This window comes from Equus caballus, chromosome 16 (assembly GCF_041296265.1).
Source record: "Equus caballus isolate H_3958 breed thoroughbred chromosome 16, TB-T2T, whole genome shotgun sequence".
Lineage (NCBI taxonomy): Eukaryota > Metazoa > Chordata > Mammalia > Perissodactyla > Equidae > Equus > Equus caballus.
The window spans coordinates 66756847-66780518 of record NC_091699.1 but is presented as its reverse complement, the minus strand read 5'-3'; the positions used below and the strand labels follow the sequence as shown (position 1 = coordinate 66780518).

At 35.2% G+C, this 23672-nt stretch overlaps 1 protein-coding gene across 9 annotated transcripts in view; it reads left to right on the top strand.

Annotated features, from left to right (window-relative positions):
• CMC1 (C-X9-C motif containing 1) overlaps positions 1-23672 on the top strand; it is an 88542-nt gene that overhangs the window by 30394 nt on the left and 34476 nt on the right. The window contains exon 1 of one of the 9 annotated variants that reach the window (XM_023620819.2): positions 22814-22876. The exons of the other annotated variants lie outside the window; for them this stretch is intronic. The gene's annotated coding sequence lies outside the window, so the exon portion shown is untranslated. Of the gene's footprint in view, positions 1-22813; positions 22877-23672 lie in introns of those variants that run through there. 9 annotated transcript variants of the gene reach the window in all.

Genomic DNA, 23672 nt, shown 5'->3' with positions numbered 1-23672 from the left:
TCCTCCACCTGCCTCATAGAACTTTAAAAAATATACATCGTGATTCTGGTGAGGGAGGATAAAACTTCAAAATGGATAATAATGTTGGAGGGTTAACTTTTCACTACCAGAAAAATTTACTTATTACTCATATATTGGTCTAAAGTTATAAATAGTAGTTGTATTTATGTTGTTTTTTAATACATTATTCTAATATCTAAAATGAAAGAAAGCTGGCTAACTCAATTATAGAATGAGTTTTTACTCACATGATACAGATGAAAATGCAGAAGGATTATTTGGCTTTGGGTTGCAGAAATGCCTTGGCTTACTCTTAGATGATGAAACTTTGCTTTTAGTTTTTGAAAAGAAAGAAATAGTATAACTTTAATATTTATTTGTTCGTGTTGCACATCTACTATTTTGTAATGGTACAGAAAAGAAAATGTTCATTTTCACGTCTTTATCAAAAGTTAAGTTGTTTAGGATATTGACATGGTTGTTAAATTTTTGTTTTTTTGATATATTTAAAATCTTCTGAAGACTGAAAGCATCTTAAAATTTGAGATGTTTGGGTTATTTCCATGCATTTGTCCTTATTAGAACATGTTATAACAATTGAGTTTTGAATATTTGAATTTTTATAATCACATATTGATTTTTTTAGGCCATATGGTCCAAAACAGTGTTTTAGAATCTAAAATTGATTATTTTATAGAAGAATAATCATTAGTATTCTCCTTGGTTAACCATGTGAATTAGGAAAGTACATACATTGGCATTGCTCAAGCAGCAGCAGAACAGGTACGTTTAAACTGAACGGTAAGATGTAATTTAGAATCAGGACACTTCCATTGTTGTGTATGTACTATTTGTAGCCTATGCTTTATTTAATAATTATAGGATTTATAAAAAATAATTATGCATGCTAATTGTATAGTTCTTTGATAAAGATACAGGAATTTTAAGAAGTGATCTGACTTTCTGCTAAATGCCTGAAACATGATTATGTGGGAGAGCTTTTCTGTTTGACTTTTTTTTTTCATGCATTTCAACCCAGCTGATCATAAGAACTGGGTCAGACTGCCAGCAACTTAGGTTTGTGAAGGGAATGGAACAGCTTTTCCGAGGACAAAGAGAAATGAAATCACTTTCAATGAAAGAAAGATGCCTCATTATAGTCACCAACAGCAGTTATTGACAGCTACACTTCCTATTAACAAGGAGCATTTAACTAAGAGTTTGGCTGTTGGATCTTTGGACTTGATCTAATTTGCTAGCATTAATTAGTTTCTTTTGAGCACAGACACTTGGTGCTCACAGCTATAGATTTGGAGGGCTAATTAGGATAGAAAATTGAACAGAATGGGGTAAAGCATTAACCTTCAACCATTACCAGCTGGGACACTGATAAAGACCACAGAGTCCAAATGCTCCCTATTGATGTGAAGAGTACCCTAATGAATATCAATTTCAGCCAGGTTGCTATATTTTTACTAGTTCTCTTTTCATTATAATTTTTAACCAGCTTCCATGATATCTTCATTATCTATATATACACTATTGGTTTTTACTCTACACTGATTTAATCTGAGTTGCACATTTCACCTTATGTTTAAACACAATTAAAATATATCTTAAGTACCAGATAATATTTAGAATGTTTCATTGTTATATACACTAGTACTTCTTAAATTTGACTTTTATCTCAAACTACATGATTCTGATTCTACAGTGAATTTTTATAAAGTCACAATAACTTTGCCATTTCAATACAAAGAAAACTATAACCCGAAACGAGAAGATCTGAGCTTTTGGGTGACAATTAAGCAGTGTTTGTATTAAACTGGTCAACTTGAGAATCTTTGTCTTTATAAAATACATATACTTTTTTGTTTCTTTTTGAACAGAAAATAGTGCTCATCACCTTTTCTTTTGGAACTTAACTTTGATTTGATGAGTAAAGGTGGCTTAACTTAGAGGTTACGTACAGAATTAAGAATCCAGATCTTACTTTGAGAAGATTATAAACTCTGTTGGTAGAGCATATATCAAAAGAAAAGAAATTGAGCAATTGATTTAAATAGAAAACTCTATAGTATTCTTCTTTTGCCACTGATATTATTGACAGTTAATGGAGCCACTAACACAAATGACTAACGTATATTTGTAGACATTAACACATTAACACAGTGAACACTGAGTACTTTGGTAATGGAACTGAAGGAAAATTTTAGAATGGCCAGTCTTTCTCTCACTTCCTCCCTTCTCCTCCCTCCCGCTTGCCCAAACTCCCAAAAGCCAAAACAGAAATCCCCTTCCACCAAGTGTGACGATGGTATCATTGCTTTTTCTTGGATCTGGGAGTTATCAGCTTGTGGTGTTTTAGGAAGATGGTTTGATGACCTCTGGAGGTTACTTTCCACTCTGTGACTTTTTCCATGTGTTTCACTCTTCGCTGATTCAATGATTTATATTTTTTATGTTAGTAATATTTTTTAAAATATTGTTTGTCATATATATTGGTAAAGTATGTATTCTAGTATTATAAATTTTTCTTCTGGAAATAGAGCCTCCCATAAGAGGAAGAGTCATTGAATAGCTGTTTTTTAAAAATTCTTCATTACATTTCTTTGCTTTTTTTGAATTGCATAATTGGCATTGCATATAAAGTCTAATATGTTGAATAATGAAGTTTGTTTTAAAAATAAGCTTTTCTTCTATCTGCTGTGACAGATCAAGACCAAAAAAGTTCTTTGTCATCAGGGAGGCCTGGAACTTTCTTTTACCTAGATATTCTCCTATCACTGACTCCTTTCACCCTTCGTCCTTCTTTTACCTTATTTTAATGTTTCTTTTGTATCAGTGTTTTCTGTTGTAGTCTTTTTGATTTTTTGCCCAATAGGTGGGGTTAGTTCTAAAGGAATTGTATAAAATATAAGGAAGCATGGATTTTTTTTATTTTTGAGGAAGACTAGCCCTGAGCTAACATCTGCCAATCCTTCTCTTTTTGCTGAGGAAGGCTGGCCCTGAGCTAACAGCCGTGCCCATCTTCCTCCACTTTATGTGTGGGGCGCCAACCACAGCATGGTGTGCCAAGTGGTGCCATGTCCACACCCGCGATCCGAACCAGCAAACCCTGGGCCGCCGAAGTGGAATGTGCACACTTAACCGCTGCGCCACTGGGCCGGCCCCTGGATTTTTTTTTTGAAACATTGCAGAGCTGTAGTTAAATAACACAACAGCTTGATAAAATGCCTGTCGTCTTCTCTCAGTTGCATACAACTGAAGTATGTTATGTTTTGCCAAATTCCAGAGATATGTGAATTGACAACAAAGAAAATCAAATTAAGAATGCTTAGGATATTCTTTAGGATGTTTGCAGACAGAGAACTATCAAAACATCATTAAAACAAATTGGAGGGCTACAGACTGTAAATGGTTGAAGTAATCAATCTTCTCTCCAGCTGTGTTACTTGAACCTGCCCAAAACTTTTCATTTGTTGTTTGAATTGTGCCATTATTATCACATATATTTTTTCCATTTAACCAGTTCACCAAGGTTAACTAACACTGAAGTGGAGATGCAATGCTTCTTTAGACTGGTTTGGATGTATCAGGAGGATAATATATAAAATCACCAAATATGATGAATATCTGTTGTGTACAAGAGTATGCTATGGACCCTAAGAAATATAAAGAGATATAAGATACAATTTCTTTTCTTTGGACCTACATCAGATTGTATTGGGGGTCCCCAAGACCACCCCTGGGTTTGCTGATTTGCTAGGAGGACTCATAGGACTCAGCAGGTAGTCATAGTCATGGCTAAGATTTCTTACAGCAAAAGGATGCAAGCAAAACTAGCAAAGGAGAAAGGCACATGGCATGAAGTCCAGAGGAAACTAGGTACCAGCTTCCAAGAGTCTTCCCCCAGCAGAGTCACTCATCATGTACTTAATTCCTCCAGCATCGAATTGTGACAACATGTGTGAAATGTTTTCTACCAGCGAAGTTCATTAGAGACTCAGTCCTCAGAGTTTTTATTGGGAGTTGGTCATGTGGGCACCCTCTGCACAGCATATACCAAAATTTTAGAGTCCCGGAAGGAAAGCAGATGTTCAGCATAAACCATATAGTTTGCACAAACAGTTTAGGCCCAGTAAGCCACTATTACAATTAGAGAATGGTGGGAATGCTCCCCAATCCAAGTTCTCAGATGCCAGCTAAGGGCCAACCTTGCAAGCACACCTTTCTAAGTATAGCAGTTTCAGCCCTGCCATGTTAATTCTTTTCTGCACATAGACATACAGTCATGCATCACATAATAACATTTTGGTCAATGACAGACCACATGTACAACGGTGGTCCCATAAGATTAGTTCCGTATCGCCTAGGTGTGTAGTAGGCTGTGCCTTCTAGGTTTGTTTAACTCCTGTAGGGGAGGAAGAAATTTTCCCCTACCATTGTAGGTTCTTCTGTCTGGTCTAATTAAATTGACATGAGACAGATTAACAGGAGAAAAACAAACAAAAGTTTAATAATATGTCTACATGGGAGAAATCCAGGAAAACTAACTAGCCAAATGGCTAAAGCCCTCACCTTAAATACCATCCTCAGCTAATGACAAAAGAAGATGTTGGGGGTGGGGAGAGTCAGGGACTTCAAAGGGAAGGAAGGCAATTCATGGGTAGGGGGAAAGAAGCAAATGTTTGGAAAACAAGTGTTTGGCCACACAGAAACAGAAGACACAGAGGGGAGCCCAACAAATAGGCTTCTCTATGTTTCTCCCTGTCTACCACCTACTTCATGTTATGCTAAAGTGATAGCTCATTTCCTGAGACAGGTTTTTTTAATCTGAATTCTTTTAGGCAGTTGAGGGGGTGGTAACAAGAAAAACTTTGAGGTTTTGTTTCTTAAAAATAATCAGCCAAAAATAATCCTCATGTTAAAGAGACACATTTGGGATGGCAAATTTTGTTCCCCTTCAGTACACTCTATGATGTTCGCACAACAACGAAATCGCCTGACTTGTTTCTCAGAATGTATCCCCATTGTTAACTGACATGTGATTGTAATAGAAGTTAATTAGCAGTAAGTATTTGTGTGCACCTATTGGGCCTGATGTCATGAGTGATAGATCTATGTCAATCGCAAATACAGCTGAATTATTTTTAAAACAACTGAAGAAAGTATGTAACAGTCATTACTCATTGATTTAGTGGTTCTCAGTTACATTTGTTAACTCATGCCTCTATTGTAGGACTTAATGGTTTATTATGGTAGTCTTGTTTCTGAATAACAGGGCAATTTTGTAATAAAATTGTGTGTAATTGGACATAAATACTCTTGAATAAAATGGCTAGTTGTTTTCTCAACAGAGAAAGGTACAGCATGTTTTAGTTTTAGAGGTAAGTTAAGGCTTTAAATGCTAAATCTTTAAATAACTAAATTAGCAGGGAATTTTGTCAGGGCAAGTGGATTTAATATTTACACAACCAATTTATGCAACTTATCTTTGACGGTATTAAGTGTGAAAAGTCTACATTTGAACATAAAAGCAAAGAATTACATGACTTGAAACTTAGAAATATTGTGAAAATGAATAAATATTAATGTAAAATATGAGTTCTAACTTCTGTCAGTATTTCATTAACAAGTTTTTATTATTTTTCTAGTTTTCTTAGAAAAATCAACTTTCAATTGCTTTGCTGTAATAGACTTAAATCCTATCATCTTATGAGAAATTAATCCAAAATTAAATATGGTCTTTAAGCAGTATCATGCCCTTATATATAAAATCTGAGAACAAGATCACACTTTCCTTAAGCTGCCTCATGATGCTCCAGTTATAATTGGCATTGTTTCCAGATAATCAGAGCCTGTGATTGGTAAACTTTTCGCAAATACTTGTAAATAATTATGTTTTGACCAAAGTGCATTCTTAGAGGAATCTTGTATGTCTGTTGGAAAAATAAAAAAGGGGAAAATTTGGTTTGTACAAAACTCTGGATTGCATTATACTAGGAGATTCAGAACCATTTAAAAAATAATCAGTTCTTTTTTGGAGGGGCTAGAATTTGCTTTAAACTGTAATGTATGAAACAGACAAAAGCAGTATTTTATTTTGTTATGCTTAATTTTGTTACATTTACAGAGAGTCAATGCATGAAAACAATGTTATTTTCATGAAGCAGTTTTAAATTGGATGTTATAGATTACAGTTGCAGCCTAGTATATATCTCCTCTTCCAGTTTGTTTTTGTGGTTTAATTTTTTGAGGGATGCAAAATATGGAGTAAATCCTAAATCACATAAAAAAGTAGTTCTACATACTAATGATTTCTTATGATTTCTCAGATTTTCAGAATATTGTTCAGTTAAACAGATATGATAGATATTTTATTCTGAGGCCCATAAACAAGTTTAATATTTGGTAATATTATTTGCATATATTTTAGTGTTAGTCAATTATTGCATCACTAAAAATGTGTTTTTACAAAGCAAAAACAGAATTTCCAAATTCCCTTAAGCACTTGAATGGAACCTTAGGGTTGTATGAAACATACTCATTCAAAAATATTTACTTAGTATTTCTCATATGCCAGTCACCATTATATGAACAGTGAATAAAATAGGCAAAAATCTTTACCATTATAGTCCTTATATTTCAATGAAGGAAGGATTAAAATATAAGTTATTATAAGTAAATATAAGTGATATGGAGAAAAATAAAGTCGGGTAAGGGCAGTGGGAGGTGCTGGGGTTAGAATGGGGCTGCAGTTTTTAATGGGTGGTCAGTAGAGGTCTCACTGAGAAAGTGACATTGGGACAAAACTCTTGAAAGAGTGAGACATGCAGATATCTCTGGGAAGAATGACGTGAAGAGAAGGGATAGCATATGGAAAGACTCTCAAGCATTAGGTGAAGCTGCCGTGTTTGAGGGGCACCGAAAAGGTCACTGTGATTAGGATGGAATGAATGCGGAGGAGGGTGGAAAGTGAGGGTTCAGCAAAGTGATCGGGGGCAGAATCATTTAGGGTCTTGTAGGTGCTGAGGACTTGCAGGTACTAGGGAGAGAAATGGAAAGACGTCGGTGGCTTAGAGTAGTGGGGTGAGACAGGGTCTGATTTACAGTTTCATAGCATCACTCACTGCTGTGTTAAGAATAGATGGAATAGGGGCAAGGGCAGAATCAGGGATGCCAGGTTAAGGATGTGATTGTGTTAGTCCATGTGACAGATGATGGTGGATTGGAAGGGTGGTAGCAATGGAAATGATGAGAATGAGCTTACCTGGATCTATTTTGAAGATAGAGCCAAGAGAGAAAGAGATGACTCCCTATCATTTGTCCTGAACAAGGAAAAGGATAAAGTTGTAATTAACAGAGATGAGGAAGGCTGTGTGTGGAGAAATTTTATTATTTTGTTTTAGTTTTTGGTAATTGATAAATCAGGAGTATAGTTTTGGATATGTTAACTTTGAGGTGTCTAGTAGATGTCTAAGTTTGAAACCATTGCATTAGACAGGAGTAAAAATTAAGCACTCTTTTTAAAGGAAACAAAGGAATAGAATGTTTATCTAATTGTGGTGGTCTGGTATTTTTCTAATATTTTTATGTAACTAGTGCAAGTTCTTAGTCTACATATGGTACACATTTTCAACTTGGACAGTGATAGATTAGAAACTGACATTTTTATTCCTTGGTTTTCTTTTTAAGATTCCACATGGACCACTTCCCTTCCAGAAAAAATCATGGCTACCCTGATTTGTTAATTCAACAAACTGTACTTTGGTACTGCTATGTGTACTTTATGGTGCTAGGTACAGTGGGGAATACAAGGACATGGTCTTATGCCACAGTAAAGAGATTAAATTATTCAGTATCATATGACTTGTTAATATATCAGAATTGATATTAAAATCCAGGTATCTTAATTCCCATCCTCGTGCTCTTTCCATTATAACATACCATTTGACTGTGTCAAAGATGGCAAATACAGTTCATCTGTGCCAACTTGAATCAGTTGGAAGTGGCTGCCTAGCACACTATCAGTCAGAAAGAGTGTCCTTAGCTCAATTACCTGTGTCTGTCAGGAGTGGTAACTTTGGTGGTGATGATATGCTTTGCCTAGTGTTTGTCCTTTCTGGCCTATGTGCTAGTTTGTTTCTAGTTATGGGATTGTCTTTGCTATGTGCCCCTTATCCTAGACTTCACCAAGATGGAAAAGTTATTTTCTTCCAATAGCTTAAGTAATTTTTAATTTTTATTTCATTTTCTGGGAACACTTCTAATATTGTTTGCTGTAGCACTCTTTTAAAAGGGGCTGTAGCCTTCCATATACAAACTATAGGCCCATTTTGCTCATTAAAAATGCAGTCATACACTCATAGCATAGTAATTTGAGTTATGTGTTGAAGTTAAATGTTTTATTTGTTTTTATAGTTTATGATTAACACTGTCTACTTCTCTGATGTTTAGTTTTTACTGAAATTGAAACTCTTTTCTTGGTTTTTATTACCTTATATCTTCTTATGAAAAATAACATCAAGTAAAATATTTTGTGCTAATAGTTGATTTTGTGAAAGATCAACAGACGTGAACATGTACGTACGCTCAGTTTAAAAAAGCATGATATAAAATTATATACATAGTATAATTCTAATTATAAAATACATGTATGTAGGAAAAAATAAATACATTCAAAATTTAATAATCATCTGGAATTATGAGAAGGAAGGAGGTGGATCATAGATTATTTCTTTTCCTATGTGTAGTCTTTCATATTCTCCAAATGAAAACATTATTTTCTTTAAGTAAACTTTTTTATATCTTCTATGAACAATTTACAAGTGTATAACTTGATGAAGTATGACAGAGTAAACATATCTGTGTAACTATTACTGAGATCAAGAAATAGAAATTACTAGAAGCCAGCCTTCTTTGTGCTCACTCCCAATCACTATCCTTTCCTTCTAGCAAAAAGTAATCACCATTTTGACTGCAAACTGCATAGATTAGTTCATCCATTTTTTAATTTAAATGGAATCATACAGTATGTGCTCTTTGTGTTGGACTTCTTTTACTCAACATGATGTTTGTTAGATTCATTCATTTTTTGATGTAATAATAGTTCTTTCATTTTCATTGTCATATAATACCATTATATGAATGTGCTATAATTTATTCATCCATTCTACTGTGATGGATATTTAGGTCATTTTGAGATTTTATACAAATAATACCCCTATACACATTCTTGTTCATGTCCTTTGGTATCCATATGTCTGTATTTCTGTTAGTTATATACCTAGCAATGAAATTTCTCCATCATATGATATGTATAATTTCAACTTCAGCAGATAATGTTAAACAGACTTCCAAATGATTAGAAGTGTATCCAAGTTTTAAAAACACCATAAGGGATAAGGGAGGAAGAAAGTGGATTATGGGTGATTTTTATTTTCATAGGCTTTTAAAAATTCTCCATAATGAACTTATGTTTCTTTAAAAAATAACGCTGTCAAGAATCAAATGTTATATTTTATAATACAAAACTATAAATATATAAAATAAAATTTTCTATATGTCATATACTATAAACATAATAGAAAGATCACAAACTAAGAAAATATTTTTCTACCATGTGTGACAAAAGTTTAATATTCTTAGTGTATAAAGACTTATCAGTAAGGAATCGATGAATAGCCAATTTAAAGAATGAGCAAAGGGCACAAAGTTTCTTTCTGATAAATTCATATTATCGAACATGGAAAATATTTGCTCTCACTTTCAGTGGTTTACTTGCAAACCATGCCTTATACCACTATATGTAACCCATAAACTTGATGTGATTTAAAAATTCATAATGGAGGAGTTCAGTTTCTGGCTTAGCTCTTATCATGTACGTCCTTCTGCAGAAAACAACTATAAACTATGAACAATATTTAAAAACAACTACCTGAAGGCATTGGAGGGTAAACAAAAGCAGATGGAAATCAGAGGGAAGTCAAACACTGAAGGAAGGGAATAGCACTGGGGGAATGTGCCCCGTAGGGTGGCTGAGACTGACCAGTTGGCATTTGGTGTTGCTGGTTTGAAGAAGCAAGCTCAGGGTTTAGTGTAACTACAGGCCCTGGAAGTTTTTTAGTTGTGTGTTGGGGTGAGGTGGGGGGAAGAGCATAAATCCTAATAAGGAGAGAGCCAGAGAAAGGGGCCTCAAAGTCTGTGCATATACTCTGCCTATATCTCTAGCTTAATCCTAAACTACATATGGGGCAAACTCCAAGCAGCTCGGTTAAGGCTAAGAGAACTGAACCAAAATTTGAGCTGCTTCCTGCTGTATGTTGCAGAGGAGATGGGGTTCTGCAGTTTGAGTTCAGTGAAGAAGACTGACTGCTGAAATGAAAAAGAAAAACAGTTCTTCAGAGAAACAGAACAGAATCTAAACACAATAGTTTATAACATTGTGAAATTTCAGTTTTACCATATTATTTGTCAGTCACCATGTAATTGTGCCCCTTTACCCCTTATGCCCACCCTCCAACTCCTTTCCCCTCTATAACCACTAATCTGTTCTCTTTGTCCATGTATTTGTTTATCTTCCACATATGAGTGAAATTATGTGGTGCTTGTCTTTCTCTGGCTAATTTCGCTTAACATAATACCCTCAAGATCCATCCATATGGTTGCAAATGGGATGATTTTGTCTTTTGTTATGGCTGAGTAGTATTCCATTGTGTATATTCCACATCTTCTTTATCCAATCATCAGTCAGTGGGCACTTGGCTTGCTTCCACTTCATGGTTATTGTGAATAATGCTGCAGTGAACATAGGGGCGCATAACTCTCTTTGAATTGTTTATTTCAAGTTCTTTGGGTAAATACCCAGTAGTGGGATAGCTGGGCCATATGGTATTTCTATTTTTAATATTTTGAGAAATCTTCATACTGTTTCCATACTGGCTACACCAGTTTGCATTCCCAACAGCAGTGTATGAGGATTCCCTTTTCTCCACATCCTCTCCAACATTTGTAATTTTTTGTCTTGGTTATTATAGCCATTCTCCTGGGTGTAAGACGATATCTTAGTGTAGTTCATTTCCCTGATGATTAGTGATGTTGAACATCTTTTCGTGTGCCTATTGCCTATCTGTACCTCTTCTTTGGAAAGATGTCCTTTCATATCCTCTGCCCATTTTTTGATGGGGTTGTTTGTTTTTTTGTTGTTGAGTTTTATGAGTTCTTTATATGTTTTGGAGATTAACCCCTTGTTGGATATGTGAGTTGCAAATATTTTCTCGCAGTTGAGGGGTTGTCTTTTTGTTTTGTTCCTGGTTTCCTTTGCCTTGCAGAAGCTCTTTAGTCTGATGAAGTCCCATTTGTTTATTTTTTCTTTTGTTTCTCTTTCCCCGGTAGACATGGTATTCAAAAAGATCCTTCTAAGACTTGATGTCAAAGAGTGTTCTGCCTATATTTTCTTGTGGGAGTTTTATGGTTTCACATCTTACCTTCAAGTCTTTTGTCCATTTTGAGTTAATTTTTGTGTATGGCAAAAGACAATGGTCTACTTTCATTCTTTTGCATGCAGCTGTCCTGTTTTCCCAACACCATTTATTGAAGATATTTTGCTTTCTGTATTGTATATTCTTAGCTCCTTTGTTGAAGATTAGCAGTCCTCAGATGTGTGGTTTTATTTCTGGGCTTTCAATTCTGTTCCATTTATCTGTGTGTCTGTTTTTGTACCAGTCCCATGCTGTTTTGATTACTATAGATTGTAGTATAATTTGAAGTCCAAGATTGTGATGCCTCCACCTTTGTTCTTTTTTCTCCGGATTGCTTTAGCTATTCTATATTTTGTTTGTTGCTGTAGCTATTCTAATTTCCTTGCCCCATATGAATTTTGGGATTCTTTGTTCTATTTCCATGAAGACTGTCATTGGGATTCTGATTGGGATTGCATCGAATCTGTAGATTGCTTTAGGTAGTATGAACATTTTAACCATTTTTATTCTTCAAATCCACGTGCATGGAATATCTTTCCTTTTCTTTATGTCATCATCAATTTCGTCCAATAATGTCTTACAGTTTTCATTATATAGCTCTTTCACCCTCTTGGTGATTTTGTACCTTGCAACTTTCCTGTAGTTGTTGATTATTTCTAGTAGTTTTCTGATGAGTTCTCCATATAAAATTGTGTCATCTACAAACAGTGAGAATTTCACTTCTTCATTGCTTATTTGGGTTCCTTTTATTTCTTTTTCTTGTCTAAATGCTCTGCCCAAGACCTCCAGTACCATGTTAAGTAAGAGTGATGAGAGTGGGCATCCTTGTCTTGTTCTGTTCTCAGAGGGATGGCTTTTAGTTTTTCCTCATTGAGTATGATGTTGGCTGTGGTTTTGTCATATATGGCCTTTATTATGTTGAGGTACTTTCCTTCTGTACCCATTTTATGAAAATTTTTATCATAAATGGATGCTGGATCTTGTCCAATGCTTTCTCTGCATCTATTGAGATGATCATGTGGTTTTTATTCCTCGTTTTGTTAATGTGGTGTATCACATTGATTGATTTGCGGATGTTCAACCATCACTCGTCCCTGATATAAATCTCACTTGATCATGGTGTTTGATCTTTTTAATGTATTGCTGTATTCGGTTTGCCAATATTTTGTTGAGGATTTTTGTATCTATGTTCATCAGCGATACTGGCCTGTAATTTTCCTTCTTTGTGTTGTCCTTCTCTGGCTTTGGGATCAGTGTGATGTTGACCTTGTAAAATAGGAAGTGTGCTGTCTTCTTCAACTTTTTGGAATAGTTTTAGAAAGATAGATATTAAATCTTTGAATGTTTGGTAGAATTCTCCAGAGAAGCCATCTGGTCCTGGACTTCTATTTTTTGGGAGTTTTTGATAACAGTTTCAATCTCATTACTTGTGATTGATCTATTCAGATTCTCTATTTCTTCTTGATTTAGTTTTGGGAGGTTGTATGAGTCTAAGAATTTATCTATTTCTTCTAGATTGTCTAATATGTTGCCAAGTAGTTTTTCATACTATTTTCTTATAATCCTTTGTATTTCTGTGGTATCCATTGTAATTTCTCCTCTTTCATTTCTAATTTTATTTATTTGAGCCTTTTCTCTTTTTTTCATAGTGAGTCTGGCTAAGGGTTTGTCAATTTTGTTGTCTTCTCAAAGAGTCAGCTCTTACTTTCATTGATCCTTTCTACTATTTTTTTTGTTTCAGTTTCATTTATTTTTGCTCTAATTTTTATTATTTCCCTCCTTCTGCTGAGTTTGTTTGTTTTTCTTTTTCTAGTTCTGGTAGCTGTAGTTTAAGATTGCTTATTTGTTTAGGTGGGCCTGTATTGCTATGAATTTCCCTCTTCGGACTGCTTTTGCTGCCTCCCATATGAGTTGTTATGGTGTATTTTCATTTTCATTTGTCTCCAGATAGTTTTTGATTTTGCCTTTAATTTCTTCAGTGATCCATTTGTTGTTCAGTAGCATGTTGTTTAGTCTCCACATATTTGTCACTTTCCCAGCTTTTTTCTTGTAGTTGACTTCTAGTTTCATAGCATTATGGTCAGAAAAGATGCTTGATATGATTTCAATCTTCTTAAATTTATTGAGGCTTGCCTTGTTTCTCAGCATATAGTCTATTCTTGAGAATGTTCCATGTGCACTTGAGAAGAATGTGTATTCTTCTGTTTTTGGGTGGAATGTTCTATATCTATCTATTAAGTCCATCTGGTCTACTTTTTCATTTAAATCCACTATTTCCTTGTTGACTTTCTGTCTGGATGATCTATCCATTGATATAAGTGGAATGTTAAGGTCCTCTACTATTATTGTGTTATTGTTAATATCTCCTTTTAGGTTTGTTAATAGTTGCTTTATGTACTTTGGTGTCCTGTGTTGGGTACATATATTTTTATAAGTGTTATGTCTTCTGAGTGGAGTGTTCCTTTTATCATTATATGCTGTCCCTCTTTGTCTCTGTCTCTCATTGCCTGTTTTATCTTGATGTCTACTTTGTCTCATATAAATATGGCAACACCTGCTTTCTTTTGTTTGCCATTAGCTTGGAGTATAGTCTTCCATCCCTTCACTCAGAGCCTGTGTTTCTCTTTAGAGCTGAGATGTGTTTCCTGGAGGCAGCATATTCTTGGGTCTTGTTCTTTAATTCATTCCACCACTCTGTCTTTTGATTGGAGAATTCAGTCCATTTACATTTAGAATGACTATTGATATATGAGGGCTTAATGCTGCCAATTTATCCCTCATTTCCACATTGTTCTGTATGTCCTTTGTTTCTCATCCTGTGTATTTCAGACTACCAGTTCAGTTTGGTAGTTCTTTATAAGGGTTTTCTCAGTTTTCTTTTTATTTGTCATTTGTATCTCTATTCTGATTATTTGTTTAGTGGTTACCATGAAGTTTGTATAAAAAAATCTCATAGATGAGATAGTTCATTTTCTGATAGCCTCTTATTTCCTTATTCTGAGCTGATTCCATCCCTTTTCTCTTCCCCTTCTAAGTTACTGTTGTCACAACTTATTCCATCTTGTGTTATGAGTTTGTGGTTAAAATAACGAGATTATATTTATTTTTGATGTTTTCCTTCCCTTTATCTTTAATGTTATAATTGTTTGCTAACCTGTTCTGATAGACAGCTGCAATTTTCTGATTTTGTCTGCCTGTTTTTTTCCTTGCTCAAGGGGGGGTCTTATGGTGATGAACTCCCTCAGCTTTTGTTTATCTGGGAAAATTTTTATTTCTCCATCATATCTGAAGGATATCTTTGCTGGATGGAGTATTCTTGGCTGAAAGTTTTTGTCTTTCAGAATTTTGAATATATTCCACTCTCTCCTAGCCTATAAGGTGTCTGCTGAGAAATCTGCTGGAAGCTTGATTGGGTTGCTTTGTAGGTTAATTTCTTCTGCCTTGCTGCCCTTAATATTTTTTCTTTTTCATTGACTTTTGCCAGTTTTGCTACTGTATGCCTTGCAGAATGTCTTTATACAGTTGATATAATTTGGAGTTCTATTAGCTTCTTTTACTTGTATTTCCAGTTCCTTCTGCTGGTTTGGATAATCCTCAGCTATTATTTCTTTGAACAAGCTTTCTTCTCTTTTCTATTTCTCTTCTCCCTCTGGGATACCTGTAATCCTTAAGTTGCATTCCCTAATTGAGTCAGATATTTCTCGGAGAATTTCTTCATTTCTTTTTAGTCTTAGTTCTCTATCCTCCATCTGAAGCATTTCTATGTTTCTGTCCTCGATACTGTTAATTCTGCCCTCCATAAATCAGCTCTGTTATTCAGGGAGTGCAGATTTTTCTTTATCTCACACATTGTGTCTTTCATCTCCAACATTTCTGATTTGTTTTTCTTTATAGTTTGAATCTCTGTGAAGAATTCCCTTTGTTCATTAATTTTGTTTCTGATTTCATTAAACTGTCTATCTGTATTTTCTTGTAACACATTGGGTTTTTCTGTGATGGCTATTTTGAATACTCTGTCATTTAGATTGTAAATTTCTGTTCCTTCAGGATAATTTCTGGGTGCTTGTCTTTTTCCTTCTGGTCTGGACTACTAATATATTTCTTCAGACTGTTTGATAGCGTGGAGTTTTGCCCTCGCGTAGTGATGGTATCTGGTTGCAGATTCCACCTGTGGCCACTGGGGAGGGGGGTCAGGAACTGTGTATTCTGATCCCACACCTATCCCTGGTGTCTCTGCCTTTCCTTAGAATCTATGCTGACAGGGTCTATCTGCGATTTCTGGCTTGCTCACTCACAGCTGCTGTTTTTCTAACCTATGCATGGGTGCTCTGGCTGACTTGCTGAGCTGGAGCCTGGCTGTGGGAGGGGTGCTTTCTTTTGCATGCCTAATCCTGGGGTGTTCTTCCTCTGCCCTCACTATCTGCTCTCCTTGGGTGCTGGCCTGATGAAGACACCACCTGCAATAACCTCTGTGTAGGGCTTTCTCATGGACTGTGAAGGAACTTGGAAAGAGAAGGTATTCCCATGGAGAGCCACCCCTTCCCCCTCCTCTCATAGCCACTTGTGGTGTGGCACTCTGGGTCTCTGCTGGGGAGGGAGAGGAGCATCCCTTACCTCCTCCCACTTCCTCCCAGGGGGTCCAGCACCTCGGCCTTCAGACATGTGGCTGTGTGGGTCTCTCAGATGTCTTTTGTGTTGTATGAATGTCCTCTGTTGGTTTATGAATGTCCTTTTTGTTGTATCTTAGCGGGGAGAGTCTAAGGGAAGAGCTCTCACTGCCATGATGCTGACATCACTCCTCAGAATCCAAACTTTTTATATGATATCATTCACAATATTCATGATCCAATGCCACATTATTCAGTGTACGCAGAAACGTGAAAATATTACCTATTCTGAAAAGAAATCAATGGAGGCTAACTTCAAGATAACTAAGACATTGAAATTAGCAGACAAGGATTGTAAATCAGCTGTTGTACTTACTTAAGAATGTAAAGGACAATATGATTGCAGTGAATAAAAAGACAAGAAATCTTAACAGAGAATATGAAACAATAAAAGAAGACCTAAATTGAAATTCTAGAACTGAAAAAAAACATGCTGTAAAAACTTCAGAATGAAAATGACAGAAGGAGTCATGAGTGTAAAGATAGATCAATAGAAATATACAATCTAAAGAACAGAGAAAAAGATTTAAAAAGATGAACAGAATCTTATGGGCTTGGAGGACAATATCATAATGATAATGTTTATGTAATTGGAATTGCATTCCTACCAGAATGGCTACAATTAAAACACTGACAGCATTCACTAAACGCACACTTGCCCAATGACCCAGAAATTCTATCCAGGAGAAATGAGACTTATGTTTCACTATAATGCTTATAGTAGCTTATTCCTAATAGCCAAAAATGGAAAATAGCCCAGGCATCTCTCAAAAGGAAAAGAGAGAGACTAATTCTGGTATACTTATACAATGGAATACTCTTCAGCAGTAAAATTGAATAAAGTAGTATTATGCATAATAGCAGAGTTGAATCTCAAAACTGTTATTCTGAGTGAAATGTAAATAAAAGGGAAATATAAAAGTAATACCTTTTAGAAATACTAGGTTCTAGAACAGACAGCATTTATATGGTGTTCTAGAATAAGCTAAATTAATTCAAACAATGATTGCATCATTGGAGTGGGAGTGCTTCAGGTATCGAATGGAAAGGAACATTAAAGGAACTTTCTGGAGTGATTTTAGTGTTCTATATTTTGCTGTTTTGTGTTGCACAGGTGTATACTTTTGTTTCATTGAGTGCTGTATTTAAGATTTGTTTATTTCATTGTATATAAATGTCATCCCATAAGAAAAAAGTAAACAAACATAGAACTCTAATCACGTGCATGATGGAGTATTTGTGGGTAAGAAAATATATATAATGTATAATGTTGATGAGATTTTAGACAAGCCACTATTTACATTGCTGGCTAGGAATATAGACCAGCACAATGTCATGAAGGGGGTTTGTATGTACTTTAAAAAATTAACAAAAATTTATAAATGGGGCTGTTTCTTGACCTAGCAATTCTATTGATAGGAATGTGTCTTAAGGACATGATCAGAGGAGGTGTGCAATAAAATATGCATTAGTGTGTTCAACATAGCATTATATAAATATGGAATATTGCCAAAAACTTAGATGTCAACTGAGTCTGATTAATTATGAAAATTATAGTATGGGAAATGATATACACACATTGTGATCATAATAAATGCATTATTGATATGAGAGACTAGTTGTAATATATTATTTTCGTTTGGGAGTTGGCAGTCTACAGCCTAATGGTCAAATCTTGCCTGCTGCTTGTCTCTGTTTTATTGGAACACAGCCACGCCCATTTACTTATGTCTTGCCTCTGGCTGCTTTCATGCTATAACAGTAGATTTGAGTAGTTGCAGCAGAGACCAGATAGCTCACAAAGGCTAAAATGTTTACCGTATGGCTCTTTACTGAAAAAATCTCCTGATTTCTGGTTAAATTAAATTAAATTAAAATTTAAAAATACAGGAAGGGCTTACCAAAATTAACTAATTCCATAAATTCTTTATGAGCGCTTACCATGTATGAAGCACTGTAAATACACTACACTGTGTACATAAATGTGACTGAAACAGATTCAGTCCTTGTTCTTACAGAGTTTAAGTGTGGTGGGGGAGATGGTTATTATAAATATTTAAATTAAAATTATGATTAATACTATGAAGAAATGTTAACAGAAGTTATTTCTAAGTGTTGGGAATATGGATAGTTTTTAAAACTTGTTCTTTTTCTAAGTTTTCTAGGATTTTGTTTTGCATTTGTCAATTATTTTTCATTGGATATAGGTAAAGAAGATTGAGTAGCTAACCAGACATTAGCTTCTTCAAAAATTTTTAAAACTTTTAAAAATGATGTTCTCTTAATTTACAGAATTAATTTTAGTAGCATTCTTATTAAATATTTATTGAATGCCTATCACATGTTTAACATTGTGAGAGGTGTTATAGAGGCAGAGTAGAAATATGAGACTTACTTTTAAGAACCTATTGTCTGGTTGATGAGAGACAAACCAAGCATACATAAAATAGAATTACACCATATAAAACAATTTATAATAAGATAACTACATGTTAGAAAAAAAGACCCCAGTGAATTCTGATTTAGTCAGGTGAGACTTAATGAAGAACATGGGCTAAGAACTGGACTTTGAAGTATGGCTTATGATTTGGGTAAGTGTGGGGAAGCTGAAAAGCATTTCAGACCATAGACTCAGCATTCAAGGCACAGAAGTGAGAATGGGCATCGTTTGTCTATACAGCAGTAGGGAGATTGACCTGAGGAGACCACTGCTGCTTTTAGGGGATAATGGCAAATAAAGACTGGGAGTCAAGACTGACTTTGGAGTGCCTTGTAAACCTGAAACAGAAGTTTAGATTTGTTTTCTAGTAAGAAATCAGAAGCATGTGAAGTCTGTCCTTTCTCCCTCTCTTTGGTCCCTCTCTCCTGTCTTCCTCTCTCCCTTCCCAGAAAAAGACTATACAAATAGAATGGAAAGAAGATTAATTCTGCAACAGAACACAAGACATATTGCCAACTTTTCTTTCTAAATTTTGGCTTTCTGCATTCTTTTAAAACTAGAAGCTGTTATTCATTAAAGTGACAGGCAATGATGTGTGTTGCTAGTGCTAAAGGGACACCCCTGGCTCAGGCTGCTGTAGCATAACCGCTGGCAGTTATGAAAAGTGTCAGGCTGCTGTGAGAGGATGAGCATTAACTGCAGTGTAGTCCTTCTACGGAGTTAATTGGGACATAGTCTTTTCTTGTTCTTACAGGTATCCTGAGGCATGTGTTATTCGTTATCTTTTCTAGAGAAATTGATTCATCAGATTTGTCAGATTTTTAAATCCAACATTTTATTTTAAGTCCCCCAAGCTAAAGAAAAACCTTCTTTGGTCTAAGAATGGCTAAATAGCAACTTATTCTCTTAATTTAATGGCAATTGACTTCTGCTTACACGAACTGAAAGTTCGCATTGTGAGGCTGCCTTTTTTCCCCCTAATTGACACTAGTAGTTTTACTCTGCATTCTAGTATAATACATGTGCCCTTATCTTTAAAATGCATGAGTGATTAATATGTTTGTTGAATTTTTTTTATCCCTTTGATTCTTCCTCATATCCTTAAAACTGGTTTTAAAGATGACCACACTCAAAAACGTAGCACAGATTTAACTCTGGGTTCATAGTATTAGACATCTTTTCTTATTTTAAATATCTCTACTAGCAAAGCTTGAGAAAATCTTACTGGATTTGACTTATTAGGACATATTATCTTTCTATAAGAGTTCCAGGTCATCACACACAAGTTCAGCTTCCTCTTGACTTTCTGCACTTTGCCATATGTTTATTATAAAGTATTTCTGTAGTTCAATCCCATACTTTCACCTCCCTAGTCAGTGACCTTGCCAAAGAACTAAGTCTTGCATAGAATTTAAATGATGGGCAGAATCTTTAAATGTCATCTTTTCCAGTGTCCCTTAGGTAAGAGATTAGATAATTGATTAGCCTTAGGTCAAACTATGGGTTAATATCAAATACCTGATTAGAACCCAGTTCTCTCTGCAATAATATTGTCTCACCTCTCTTTTAGTTGTCTTTCTAAGCCTCTTGGAGTCCTGAGCTCAGGTGATTTCATTTCGGTTTTGACTGACTTTTCCAGAGAGATAGTAGCCCTTTGTTTTGGTGAAAGGTGCCGCTATTGGATCAGCAGGAGCAATTCTATTCCAACTAAGTGCAGATGGGTGCAGTTACAGTCCTTACTTACTTTTCTCATCACTCACCTACAGAACTGAACTAGACCGTCCTAGAAGGAGAGTCAAGACTACATTTGGAATTTTGAAACTCACTTTCAGGAGAGCTAGACATTCCCTGAATCCCAGATTGTGTTAGTACAGGGCGCAAACTTAAATTTAAGATATGTTACATCCTATTCTTTGCCTGGGGTGTCCTCCCATAGATTTATTTATGCTAAGCTCATAAAATTTAAACTTTTGCAAAATTGAATTTTCAATCATGTTTGAAGGTTTGACTAACCATACTTTCTGATGTACTATAGTGTGAAAAATCTGAACTGTTTGTTTTTCTCTTATCTTGGCCTCAGGAGACCATATAGTTGACATATATGGTTGAGTTTATTAAGGAATTCTTTAATTTCATTAGTACCCCATGATTTTCAGAGTGGGCCTGTTTACACAATGCCCCAGTGATAAAGGCTCCATGCAATTGCTTCTGTGTCTTTTCCTCCCACATCTTCCCCAGTCAAATCTATTCACATGATGGGATTCAAATCATCATATTCCTACAGAACTTCTTATTCTACCTTGATGATTGAAGCTCCTCAGGCAATCTGAACGTGCAGCAAGGTTGACAAACAAGGGACAGCGCAGAATTGCCTCTTAAAGCAGCATATAGTAAAAGCCATGTGGATTTTACTCCTGTCCTCCGCTCATTTTTTATATCTTAAAGTTACATTCTTTTACTACTCAGAACACTCTTTCATAAAGACTCTAAGGTTTTGGTTGTTTTGTTGTTGCTGCTGCTACTCCTAGCTTTTGTGTGTGTGTTTTCTCTTTCTTTAACCTTTCTTTCCTTTACTTCCATCTTGGAGGTTGAGCCCCAAATTATCGAGGCCAGCCTTCAAGTTCTTTTCCACTGGGCCAAAGATTCTCAGCAAACTCTTAGGAAGTGGTGAGCTAAGTATGCTCTTGCAGTCTTAAACTTTGGCCCCCTTTCTATCACATAAATTCTATGACTACTCCTTTTCTCTCTTTCCTATTCTGAAAATTGCTAACCTCATGGCACACAAACTCCACCCTCCTTGGTAGCCTCTCTCTTCTCCATGTTCCATCAGTACATTCTTTGGTTTGTCAGGTTTCATGTATGGATTCTAATCTAAATGAGCAGAGACTGATTTGTGGTTGTTTTAGATCACTAAGTCCACAGGTATATACACAGTAGACTCGTATATGCCCAATTTCTGAGTTTCATTAAAAAAAGGCTGAATGAAATATACCATTGTTGAGTGGTATAGGTTAGTGGCCTTGCTAACTTGTATTTTTTCACATTGATACAATAACTCTTTTTTTTGCTACATCAGTATTTTGAGTGGGCCTGTTTGAATATCAGCACTTCTACTTCATGATACAGATTTAGCTTAGATGGGCAGTCAGGAAACCTCTTCATATTTTTGACCTTGAAGGAACATTGCTTTTTCCTATAATGGGTTATGTTGGGTAGTTTATGTAGGGTTAATTGTTATTGAGATTGGATTCTTCACCTTTTTCCCCCTATACATTTTAACATGCCATTTAATGAATGTAAAGTTATGCAAAGCATTTATATTAAATAGACTTAAGTATGTCTTTCCTATCTGCTACATGGTTCCTACTGAGAGTGTTGATATTCAAATATTCATTTATGATTTGTGTTATTCAGGAACATGCCTATAAGAATATACTCTATTGTTCATCTTTGAATTATCACTGTTCAAGAATACATTCCATAATGATATTTTTTATTAGTAGGTGAAATATCTCAGTTTTCTTCTTTCCATTTAACCTTTCGTTTTAAAAGAAAAGTTCCAAAGTTAAGGAATTAGTTCATGGTATCTATAAACTGGTTAGGAACTAAAGTATATTATGAAGTAAAAATTGAAGCTGAGTTGCCCTCTAGGGGTTCAGTTTTAACACAGCACATGTAGAAATAATCTATTGAGATCTTTTGGGGGAGGGGTAGATCTGCTGAATAGAGGAGCTCTGTTTTTCATTTTCTCTTGGAGTGTGACTAGTCAACAGCACATGGATTTCGACTGTTTCTTGCAAATGAGAACATCCCAATTTTGTAACCTACAGACAGTTTAAACATCCGTTTTGGCTCATTTTAAAAGTCAGAGCATTTGTGCCAGAATAATCCAACCATTAACATATTTTCAAGAAGTATTTGGTGACCAGACCACTAATTTTTTCCTAGCACTCGTTTGTTTCCTCACTGTCACCTCTATAGCACTTTTAGGTCAGCTCTCACCCCTCTTCTGCCCAGACCCAATACAGACTTCAGTGAAGTGGTTTAATCATGAATCTTTATGCTTTCAGGGTGTGATCATGAAATTTTTTTCTTTTGTTTTCGGCACTTTGACTGGCATCTTTGTCTGGACTGGTGAGAATGCTTCTGGTTTGAAGCACAGTGGCTGTCTGCCCTTTAGCCTCATTGGTACCTGCTTTGCGTTGCTTCAGGTCCAGTGATTCTCGTTGGAATCTGTCTCTGATGCAACGCGCTCTGCTTTGTTAGAGTTAGATTCTTACTGTTTGGTAAGAGTGAGCAACTTTTTTCTCATTATTGAAAATGTTACTTAAACCTTGATGAGTAAATGGTAAATATAGAGTTTATTTCCTATGCAGATATTTAAATGTTTTAAGTATTTAAGCACTTTTCTATGTCAGATATGAAAATTTGTGTGTATGGTGTGTAGCGTATGTTTTAATAATGCTCTGTCATTCCCTTTGAAGAAGGTTATAAAATTTTACTCCTTTTAATATACAATTTTTTTCTCCTCTGTGTTATATTGAGCTTTTCCATTTTTTTTCCCCATGGTTATGGAAAAACCTTGATTGTTAATAGTCAGAACCTATTTTTAATCATTAATTTATAAGTATTTTTTAAGTTCAGTTTTTATCTATTAATTATTTTAGTATCTGAAAGCCCCTATTAGATTTTGATATATATTAAAATATTAAATTAGCTATGATCTATAGATCTGTGCTGTCCTAGTATAGCAGTCAAGAGGCACATTAGCTACTTAATTTTTCTTACTAGCACCAGCCGCATTTCAAATGCTCAAGAACCACATATGGCCTGTGGTTACCGTATTGGATAACACAGATATTGATCATTTTCATCATCGCAGAAAGTTCTATTGGACAGTGCTGATATAGACATATGAATCATCTTCAGTGTATTTTAAAAAATATCTTACTATGGTAAATTCCTGTGTAAAATGAATTGAAACATGAAAACATTATATATCTTTATATTTTCTTCTCTTTTATCAAGAGAATATTTTGGAAATAACTGTAATTGAAACTATCACATAGAAGTAGTTTTACC